The sequence below is a fragment of the Sorex araneus genome, chromosome 5 (assembly GCF_027595985.1).
Source record: "Sorex araneus isolate mSorAra2 chromosome 5, mSorAra2.pri, whole genome shotgun sequence".
Lineage (NCBI taxonomy): Eukaryota > Metazoa > Chordata > Mammalia > Eulipotyphla > Soricidae > Sorex > Sorex araneus.
Genome location: NC_073306.1, coordinates 102,750,494 through 102,762,016, shown reverse-complemented (window position 1 = coordinate 102,762,016; position 11,523 = coordinate 102,750,494). Strand labels below are relative to the sequence as shown.

The window sequence follows — 11,523 nt, the reverse complement described above, 5'->3', positions numbered from 1 at the left end:
AAAAGTTCTAATATTCAAAAGAACAGGGCTGGAAGATAGCACAGGGATTAAGGCACTCACTTTGTACCTAGCCAGCCAAGTTTTGATCTCTGACGATTATGAAATGATCTCTGAGCACAAGATCAATAGTTTTTCCTGAGCACTGCTAAGTGAGAGGTGGGAGATCTTACCAGGCACAGACAGAGGGACAGAGACAGCAAAGTGTAGGAATAAGAGAAGTTTATTTGGTTGCATTCCTGGTCAGACCCTACCAGAGAAGACCCTTCCATTCTTCTCTAGTGAGGCTGGGGTAGAGTCACGGCATGGGCAAGGCTAAGTGGGATTTTAAGTTGTCCTGGATGGGAAAAGAGAACAGAGACCAGTGGCACCGGTGTGTTTTGTCTGCCCTTCCGAGATCTGTAAGGGCTTGATGTGAGGAAGCATGGAATGCAGTCTGCTAGCTTCCTGGCACCAGGTGGGCCCCGTTAGTCCTGTCTTCTGTGCTGGGGCAGAGTGCTCTCTGATTCTAGGAATGTCGCCATCTCATCAACCGATCACCATTTGGTCCAGAGCAGTCACCATTTGGTCCGAGCAAACCTTACCCTGAGTATGACCTAAAAATTAAAACACAAAGCCAAAGGTTACATGCTATCGGGGAATAGAAAAGAAGAATAAATCCTTTAGATGAGATCGAGTAGAAGTGCATTTTATGTTTTTTGAATATATGAGTAGGTGTATTACACGTTTAAAAATAGCATGTCCACAAAAGGGTGAAACAAGAAGGGGTTCCAGAGAGAATACTTTTCAGGAAAGGAGTTGCTCAAGACTGAATTCACCTCTATCTTGGTGTTTTGCCTTTTACTCTCTCTTAAGAATTTTCCTGAGAAAGTGAGATTTCATTGGTAAGGAATAACAGTTACTTTTAGCCCATATAATTTTACTTGCATAAATATCCACAACTATTGTCCTTGGAAAAGATGGTCACAAGCATGGGGAAAAGAGGGTACTCTTGATTTCTATCAAACCTTAACATCCTGACTAAGTTAATTTTCGGTATGATATCTGAATAATTTGCATAAATGCATTATTATGGTGTTTATTGTGGTTATGGATGAAGAACCTCTGGCTCCAGGCACATCTTTTCGACTCCACTGTTCTTCCTGCACTAACATACGCCTCAGAGATCTGGACCCTATGAAAACAGGATGAGAACACTATTTGGGTCTCCCAAAGAGGAATTGAAAGAGCTATGCTTGGTGTATTACATTTCACTCAAGTGAGAGAAGGCATCCAGAGTTCTGACCTCCATTGACAATTGAGGATAAGGGATGCTGCCTCATTTGGCAAGGCGTCAAAAATCAGATGGGCCAGACATGTAATGTGATTTGGAGATGACTGCTGGACTAGAGCCATTACCGACTGGATTCCATGGAACGTCAAAAGAATGCCTGTCTGCCCACCTACGAGATGGTCAGACTTCTTCGTCAAAACCCTAAATGAACAAATTGATATCTTTGTGTTCCTGGTGCGAGCAGATGCCATTGGGCTACACTAGCATGTGACAGGGACTAATGGAGACATTATTGGAGCCCACTCAAACAAATCGATGAGCAATGGATGGCAAGTGATACAAGTGATGGTGTTTGTAAGAATTTAGACCTATGGGTTCACATGGGCATATGTGAGTTCTGTGAAAGTCATAGTTCTGATATAAATGGCATTGGTGATGCAGTTTTGGAGAATGGACAAAACTGCTTACGGTAAATAAGACATCTAACTATTTTAAAACATCAACATCATTGATATAAGAATAGAACTGCACTGTTGTCTCATTGTTCATCAATTTGCTTGAGTGGGCACCAGTAATGTCTCCATTGTGGGACTTGTTACTGTTTTTGGCATATCAAATATGTTATGGGTAGCTTGCCAGGTTCTGCCGTGAATAGAAGAATACATATTTTATTTTAAAAAGTGACATAGATACTTTTTTTTAGTTTTAGATTATTAATGTCTATTTGAAAGATTTAAAATCTTGATGCAATTCAGATATAAAAATTTTATTGGAATCTATTATTTTCTGCCCTTTTTAGGTTAAAATATGTTTCTCAATTCTCTTCCCTTCTTGAAAACATTACTACCATATACTCAGTTACTTCTCAGTTACTTAAAACTTTGCAATCATTTTTATTTCTATTTTTTATTCATACTTTATGGCCAACCCAACAGCACTGGTTCTCCATGTGGAATCTTTTCTCCATGTTGAACCACTTTTTTTCATGTTCATGGTTTTTACCCTAGTTCAGCTCATTATCCTCTGTTTTATAAAACACCTAGTTAGCCTCTTTACAGTTTTCTTGATTCCATTCTTGACTCATGACAGTCTGCTGTTCACACAGCAGCCAGACTGATGTTTAGAAAAACAATGTTAATCATTCCCTTGCAGAGCTCTTTAACAGGTTTATCTCAGAATAACTAGGAGTGAATGAGAAAAACATTTTTCTTTATCAAACTATTTCTGCTCAAAAACACTGAAATATAATCAAAAAGTCATCATGTAATAACTCCCCTATATGGTTGGGAAATGCATCCCCTATATGCATGGGAAGGGTTGGCCTGGTGCAAGGCAAATGCCTTAGTTCCTGCACTATCACTCCAACTTTATTTTTTTTTAATTTTACAATTTTTGATGCATTGAATCAAAGGTGAAGTGTAGGCCTGTAGATAACACTGAGGGGAAAAGAGCAAGTCCCTAGTAAAAATATATCTAGACAAATATCATCAATGACTATTAATTTCAGATTTTAAAAGGCTAAGGATTATCTGAAAATGTCTGAATACATATCCTGCCAGTATAAAGTTTTATTGGTGAAGTACTAAACCTAAGTTTGATGGGATAAATGACACAATAAAATACATTTATTAAAAGTAAGAATGGGGAATACAAAAGGAAAAAGAACTTTGACTACTTTAAGAAATATTGAGGGATAGTGAAAATAGAGAAAACCTCGTATTTTTCCCCCAGGACATTTCTGGATTCAGGACTGTAAACCCTGCACCCTGGATACTCCTTTAGTCCAAGTCTCAGAAATCTGGAAGAATTGGTCATATTAGGTGGCACAGGAGAGGATAGTTGGGAGAAGGAACTATACAGAGTAAAACATGTTTAAGAGGAAAACACACTCAGTTGGGATCTTAATAAATACTGAGGGTGATGTGGAGCACAATAGAGCTTTTAGTGATACAAAGGAATTATAACCTTTACTATATTATATATTTTCCTTTTTACTGGAATAATATTAATTTATAATGTATAGGTGCAAAGTTTTTTTTACTTCAACTACTCTATATTGCACACAAGGCCTACCACCAAATGTCTAGTCACATCCACTAGCAGTCAATTGACCATTTACATATTATAACACTTACCCCATTCCCCTATTTTTTGACCATAGTCTAAAGGCTTGGTTTTATTTTAAAAAATTTGTTCTGGCCTGGATAGATTGCATGTGGCAACATGGGTCGATTCCTGGCACCACTAGGAAAGATCCCTGTGCCCAGTGACAGAAGTAGGCTCTGAGCATCACTGGGTCTGGCCCCCAAACCAAATAAATAAATATTTTAAATTTGATTCTATACATTCATAATATGAATGAAATTATATCATATTTTTATTTCTTCTTCCGACTGACTTCACTTATCATAATCCCCTTAAGTTTCATCCATGTTATCATAAATGGCAAGATTTTGTTGTTTTTATGACTGAGTTGTATTCTAATGTCTATATTTATCATAACATTTTAATCTAATCTTCTGTTGTGAGACAGAGGTTGTTATTATATCTTGACTATTGAGAAGAACATATTGCAAAGAACATAGAGCTGTATATATCTCTTTATTTTTTTGCCATTTTAAAAACATTTTATTAAATTTTTTTATTGAATCATATGTGATTCAATACAGTTACAAAATTGTTCCAACATCCGTCCATCCCTCATCCCTTCACCAGGGCCCGTTTGTCACTATGAATGTCCTTGTTTCTCTCATGCCCAGTTCTCCCTGACCCACCGTGTAGCCTGCCTCTGACCCACCGTGTAGCCTGCCTCTGACCCACCGTGTAGCCTGCCTCTATGGCACTTTTCTTCTCTCTCTCTCTCTCTCTCTCTCTCTCTCTCTCTCTCTCTCTCTCTCTCTTTCTCTTTCCACTCCCCTCTTTTATTTTCTTTTTAAGTTCCGTACTTTGCAATACTGCCACTGAAAGATATCATGCATATCACTTTACCTCCTTTCAGCACTCAATTTGTGTCCAGAATGTTCATTTACAATGATCCTTGCCATAGTGGTTCCTTCTCTGTCCGAATTGCCCTCCTCTCCTGGTTTGTGGCATCCTTCCTATAACACCATTCTAATTGATGTAGGGTGAAATCTTGTTATGCTGTTGATTTATATTTCTCTTTTATATTTATATAAATATAAAATATGTTTTATATTTATATAAATATAAAAATAATTTATATTTCATGAAAAGATACTGAATATGTGATATTTGGTATCTTTTCATGTGTCTGTTCATTATACTTTAAGACAATTTTTTTTGGTAAAATGCCTATCTAGCTCCTCTGGCCATTTAGAAATTAGGGTATCTGCCCTTTTTATTGCTATTATTTTTATGAGTTTTTAAAAATGTATTTCGGATATTATCTTTTTGATATATGGTTTGTCAACATATTTTTTACATCTAGTCATCTGCTTTTCATTTTAATGATGGATTTTATTTTACTACATGGAGCTTTTCAGCCTGATGTAGTCTATTTATTTATATTCTTTTATATTTCTTGTTGTTTGAGAAGAATTACTGACATCACTAAGACCAGTTTCAAAGGACAAATTTTTGGTGTACTCTTCTAAGTATTTGATTTCAAGTCTTACATTAAAGTCTTAATACATTTTGCATTAGTTTCAGCATGCTTAAAGATAATGGACTAGTTTTTCCACTTCTGCATATGACTGTCCAGTTTTTTCAGTACTATTTTCTGAAGAGACTCCCTTTCTCCTTCATATGCTATGATTCCATTGTAATAATTAATTTACCATATGTGTAGGTTTATTTTAGGGATATCAATTATATTTCTTTGATCTGTTTGGCTGATTTTAATGCAATAAAAGATGTCTTGAATTCAATAATTTTGTGCTATAGTTTGAAGTCAGAAAGTATGATATCTCCATTTTTGTTTTTTTTTCCTCGGGATTGTTTATTTCAGTTCTCTTTTGGTTCCATATAAATTACAGAATTTTTTTCCTATTTTCATATAATACATTTGAATATAAAGAGGTATTGAAGTGAGTATGATTATTGTCTTAGAAAGTCTATTTGGAAATATTAATTTTTTTCAGATTTATGAGGGCAGATATCCTTCTTCTACCTGTGTCCCCTACTTTTTTCAACATGGCATTATAGTTTTCAGCACACAGGTCCTTCTGTTTCTTGGTTAAATTTATTCCTAGAGATTTTATACTTTTTGATGAATTATAATTGGCACTGTTTATATATATTTCTGGGAGTTTATTCCTTGCATGTTCAAATGCAATGGATTTTTGTACATTGATTTTGTAGCCTGCAACTGTATTTATTATTTCTAACAGACATTTGTGTGATTTTTATGGTTTTCTAAATATATCATGTCTTCTGCATTTTATTTCTTCCTTTTCAATCTGGAAAACTTTTATTACTTTTTTCTTTCCAATTTCTCTGGCTAGTACTATGAGTACTACGTTAAATAACAGTGATGAGTCTGGGCATTCCATCTTACTCTGATTTTAAGAGTTCACATTTTCCCCCACTTTTTAATTTTCTCTATTTTATGATATCATTGATATGCAAACCAATCAATTCTGAGTCCGACTACCAGCACTTACTCGTATCAAAGTCTGATCATCTCAAGCACTACTTCTCTTACCTTGAATTTCTAGGAACAAGAACTAGAAACCAAAACTAAAGCCCAAAGCCATTCAAAATGATTCAAATTTTCTAATGCTAAACCCACTCAATTGCTTACTTTACTTCATTCATCCCTTCCCACTAGAAATCAACAAAATCTTCCCTACTTATCTTTTTTCTTCTTTTGTTTTCTGACTGATATTATGGTATCATAATATCAGTTTTCTGACTGATATTCTGGTATTTCTGACAAGAATTCTTTTGTTTTCTGACTGATATCTGGTATTACTCCAGGTAAATGTCCATGACATAATGTTTTGCTTTCTTCTAATGGGAATTTTAACCATCTTAAGGGGCAAATATCTCTTGGTCTGTTGGCTTTATTAGCTCTGAATAAAAGTAAAGTCCTGGTTACATTTTAAAACACCAGCCTTTTCCCTCTGTCTTCTTAGGCTGTTTTACTTTTCCCTAAAGTACTTTTCTCTATTACAAAGCTTTACTATTTGCTTATTTACATATTTACTTTTTATCTATTTTTTGTGTTTAATTTGATCTATCTCTATAGGTCCTTGAGAGTAGGAACCTGGTCTTTCAAGTTAGTCACTTGATCCCTGGCACCTGGAATGCACTTTCTACACAGTATTCACTAAGCAAATATTTATGAAATGAAAAAGTGAGAGAATCAGGATATTTGTTGCTCTGGTCAACAAAGGTTGGGACTGGGAAGTGACTTGCAGAGTGTCTGTTGTCTTAAACAGAGAGCACGAACTTTTCTTCTTTTCAAATGTCAGGACAGATATATGATTTCTGACTGATGGAATTTAACACACATTAAAATCTTGAATTCAGGAGGAAATAAATTTTAATTTTGTGTTCTAAATCCCAATTCTCAGTACATAGAAACCGTGTAACTGGGAAAATTATAAACTCTCTGAAGTTTGGTTTTCTCACAAAAAGAAAAATAATTGAGAAGGACTGAAATTATGTAAAGAAAGTTCTGAACAGTGTTTGGCGCATGGCAGGTGCTTCACAGATGGCAGCTTTATTGGTAGGATAGTATAAACTATTCTTACCTAGAGCCATTACAAACAAAATAGAAATACTTATGAGGGAGAGGTATGTCTAGTGTCCTCTTAATTGGTCAGAATACATTGGAGAAAGTAATTATAAAATTCCACTTGTTAATGTAAAATTAAAAGAATGTCCAAAGCATGGCCTACCAGATAGCAGACAGACCGGAAACTATATTGTATGAGAGATAGGCCACACGTGGGAGTGCTGGGCCCTCAAACAAGAGACTGGAAGGAGATATTACTATGGCTACTGACTATTATCGTGTGACCCTGTATATGGTACGACAGATATGTTTTGAGTCACTGCAAAGCAGACTCCTGGGCTTACAAATGACCTGAGGCAGATCATATCTTCTGAATATTTATCATAGTCCAAGGGTTCCGCTTTAAGTACGGTCATAATAAACTCTAAATAACTATTTTCCTCAAGAGAAAAATAACTACTAAATGATTCTAAGGTCTTTTATTTTTTCTTTTTCTTTTTATTGTAGTCACTGTCACTGCTCATCAATTTGCTTGAACGGGGACCAGTAACATCTCCACGGTGAGACTTGTTGTTACTGTTTTTGGCATATCCGTGTGGGTGAGATACTCTCGGTAGCTTGCCAGGCTCTCTAAGAGGGGCGGAGGAATCGACCCAGGTCGGCAGCGTGCAAGGCGAACACCCTACCAGCTGCGCTATCGCTATGGCAGTGTGTGTGTGTGTGTGTGTGTGTGTGTGTGTGTGTGTGTGCGTGCGCGCGCGTGTGTATCTGGTGATGCTCAGGGGCCACTCAGCGCAATGTTTTGAGGTTGCTCCCCACTGTTATTCAGGACACATCCCAGGCACATGTGGCGCTGGCGATGGAACCTGGACCTTTTGCATGCAAACATGTGTCTCCTGTCTTCATTAAGTCACACTTAACCTTCTGTGGTCCTACTCCAACCCAGCCAGCCTTAGATATAATTTAGACCACTGTTAATTAACGTTTTTGATTCATCACCTTTGTTGGTTAAAGAACTATAAGGCTCTGGATTTATTGTAGATAAATGTTATTAACAATGCCTTCATGTGTATTTTATTAAGACTACACATACACAATGAATTAAAATATTTTGCTGACATTTGAGAGTCAGAAGATTTATCTCATATAAGCAATTTTTTATCAAGGAACAAATCAGAATGTAGAAATTTTCTTATATTTCTTATATTTTTTCATGACAGCTAGGGATATGAACAATCAATTTATGTAAGTCCATTTGATATTTGACTCCTTTCTATAGTATTTCTGACAACTAGGTGTTCAGTCTATGTTTAGTCCTCTTCAGTGACAGGAAATGAATTTCACTGGAAAAGAGATAGAGCACACCGTTTTAGACCAGGGGATTTAGGAGAGACCACTGCCTACATTCAAACCTCAGTACATTACTTACTCTGTCTGTACCCTTGGAAGTTGCATAACTTTCTTGAGCTTTAGTTTCTTCATCTATAAAGTAGAGAAAATACTGTTATCTACGTCCTAGCGCACACTTTCTAATGAGACCTTTAGCTGACTGAGAGTAGTGATTGGAGACCAATACTCAAAAAACTCTCAAAGTCTCTTTCAGAAGAAAGAAAGGCAAAATTATATAGTGATATCTGCCATGGTGTAAAAATGGGAAACTGGGTAAAGATAGAAATTTAGTAATAGATACATTTGTGCAATTCTTTTGCTAGTTCTGCCTATTTCTATGCCTTGAAATTCTCTAGAATGTTCCTATTTTCTCGCATTTTATATTTGTTCTCATTTTGTGAGTCCTGCACTAATTCTTATATATGATTTTTCCTGTTTTGCTACTGACAGACTGTTCTTACATCAATAATGCCCCTCTTACTTCGAGAACAGGAACAAGCTCTGAGTAGCTGTCAAAAAGCTTTCCTTCTTAACCAATTCATCAAATTCAACAATGACTTATTGAAAGCACAGTATGAATAAGGAAAGGCAGGTCTTACTTTTTGCTACTAACAGAGTGACAATTAAACTTTGAATAAAGACATATAAAATTCTAAAACAAGATTTAAGCACTGAAAAACAGAAATCTTAGGGTCTTTTTGTGTTGGGACAACAACTTATACTTGCCTTAATAGCCCCCAAGGACTTAATTATATGATATAGGAATATAATAACTGGTGTGTATAAAGTTGCCTAACTCATCAGGAAAACAATACATTATAATCATTGTACTCTGTTTAAGAAAACAGAATTTTATGAAGCTCTTCATAAGGATTATCAATAATTAATCAGAATAATGACCTAATATTGATAAAAAGAAAACTATAAAACTTTATTACATGAAACATTCTATTCTTAGATGCTGCTGCTTAATTATAAATGTTTTTTTTTAATTTTTTTGCTTTTTGGGTCATACCTGGCAATGCACAGGGGTTACTCCTGGCTGTGCACTCAGGAACCACCCCTGGTGGTGCTCAGGGGACCATATGGGATGCTGGGATTCAAACCCAGGTCAGCCGCGTGCAAGGCAAATGCCCTACCCGCTGTGCTATTGTTCCAGCCCTATAAATGCTTTTTATCCCAATGCATTTAGATTATATGTAATATTTAAAGTAAGAAACAATCCAGTTCTGTAACAAGAGTATAAATTAAATATAAGAAATAATGAACAATTCTTGATAACCTTTCAGTCTCAATATTGCAAACCACAATGCTCAAAAGGGCGGGGGGAGGGGGGAGAGAGAGGGGGAGAGAGAGAGAGAGAGAGAGAGAGAGAGGGAGAGAGGAGTCTGTTATTGGAGGGGGTGCTGGGTGCTGATGGAGGAAACCTGGGACTCTGGTGCTGGGAAATGTAATGTACACTGGTGGAGGGATGGGTGTTGGAATACTGTATAACTGAAATCTAATTATGAACAGCTTTGTAAGGGTCTATCTCACAGTGATTCAATAAAAAAGTAAAACAAAAAGAAATAATAAACATCTGGGGGAAATAAGGATTTATATAGAGTGATAGTAAATATTTATGTCATTTTATTTCTATGAGAATTTACCAGATATATTTTTTTAATGTGCCAGACACTGAACTGGTCGCCAGGTGGAGAGTCTTCTCTTAGACTGTTCAGAGTCTAGCAGGAGAAAACAGCATGTCAAAAATAACTACAGGAAAATAATTCCGCTGGGTAAAAGATAAAGGTGTGGCCTGAAAAACTAAAAGAGGATACATTTGAGTAATGAAGGGTATTTCAAGATAAAAGAAGTATGCCATTTTCCAGATGCACCACTGAAAGGCAACACATGGAGTTATAACTTTTTCTCTTATTAAGATAATGTCCTCAGCTATATTAACATGAAGTGATACAGAAAACCCCAAATAAATTTTACTTGAAAAAAATTGGTTTTTGAGAATGCTTATGGAAAGAATGGAAACACTGGAAGGAACTCTGAATCAAAAAAGACAAAGAACTTAAACATGATTAAATGACAAGAAAGGCTACAGCTAAAGTTGAATTTACGTGGTGGGGTAAAATCTGTATATTCAGGGAAAACATATTTTATTTGTTTCTAATCTTGACAGTGATAGTGTTTATGATGCAAGTTATGGTTTTCTAACTACTTCTTCAATTGTTTAAAAAAGGGATGTACCTCTTTGTAACTGTTTTCCCTCTACATACAAAACCTTGATAATTTCCATGCTTTTGTTCATGCCAGTTATGTCACTTGAGTTTCTTTACTCATTTTTAACTTCCTTATTATTAACTGGGCTCAAGCGATAGCACGGCAGGTAGGGCATTTGCCTTGCATGCGGCTGACCCGGGTTCGATTCCTCGGTTGCTCTTGGAGAGCCTGGCAAGCTATGGAGAGTATCTCACCTGCACGGCAGAGCCTGGCAAGCTACCCATGGTGTAGTCGATAAGCCAAAAACAGTAACAGTAAGTCTCACAATGGAGGCGTTACTGGTGCCCACTCAAGCAAATCGATGAACAACAGGGTGACAGTGCGACAGTGCTACATACAAAATTCCCCAGCACTCTTATAAGAGGAGGGTACCTAAGGTAGAGAAAGCAACTTGAATACAGTAGGTGCTCCTTAGATTCAAAAGAGTGTATCTATGACCTTTTCATTAAGATTTGGAAACAAATCTTAATTTGTTAACATTTGGGGGGTCTTGTGAAGGCAATAAGTAGGCAGCAGGCAAATGACTGCTTTTTCAAGTGGCTTGTATTTTGTGAAAGAGTCGAAACTTAAAGCTTAAAAAGGTGACTGTCAACAAAGTGATAATAAAATCGAAAGAAAAAAGGAATTGAGAATTGGTCCAGGGATGGCAAGACAGATCAAGTATTGGTAGTAGCATCAGCGTTCAGGAAGGCTACTATGAGGGTCTACATGGTGACTACACCTGGGAAAGACAGTGTTTGTCTTTAGACTGAGATTGTCACCCTGACCCTTGTGCTTGGTGGGTTCCAGTTAGATTTACCTCACATGGAAAGATCAAGGTCTCTATAAACATTCAAAAAGATGATGAACCGTGTATCTATCTAGTTCTATTTTATGGGACTTAGAGAGG

At 36.4% G+C, this 11,523-nt stretch overlaps 1 protein-coding gene across 3 annotated transcripts in view; it reads right to left on the bottom strand.

The window, feature by feature from the left end:
• Positions 1 to 294: 294 nt before the first annotated feature.
• CABCOCO1 (ciliary associated calcium binding coiled-coil 1) overlaps positions 295 to 11,523 on the bottom strand; it is a 243,173-nt gene continuing 231,944 nt past the window's right edge. For all 3 annotated transcript variants that reach the window (XR_008630321.1, XR_008630320.1, XR_008630323.1), the window contains one exon: positions 295 to 593. The gene's annotated coding sequence lies outside the window, so the exon portion shown is untranslated. The remainder of the gene's footprint in view (positions 594 to 11,523) is intronic.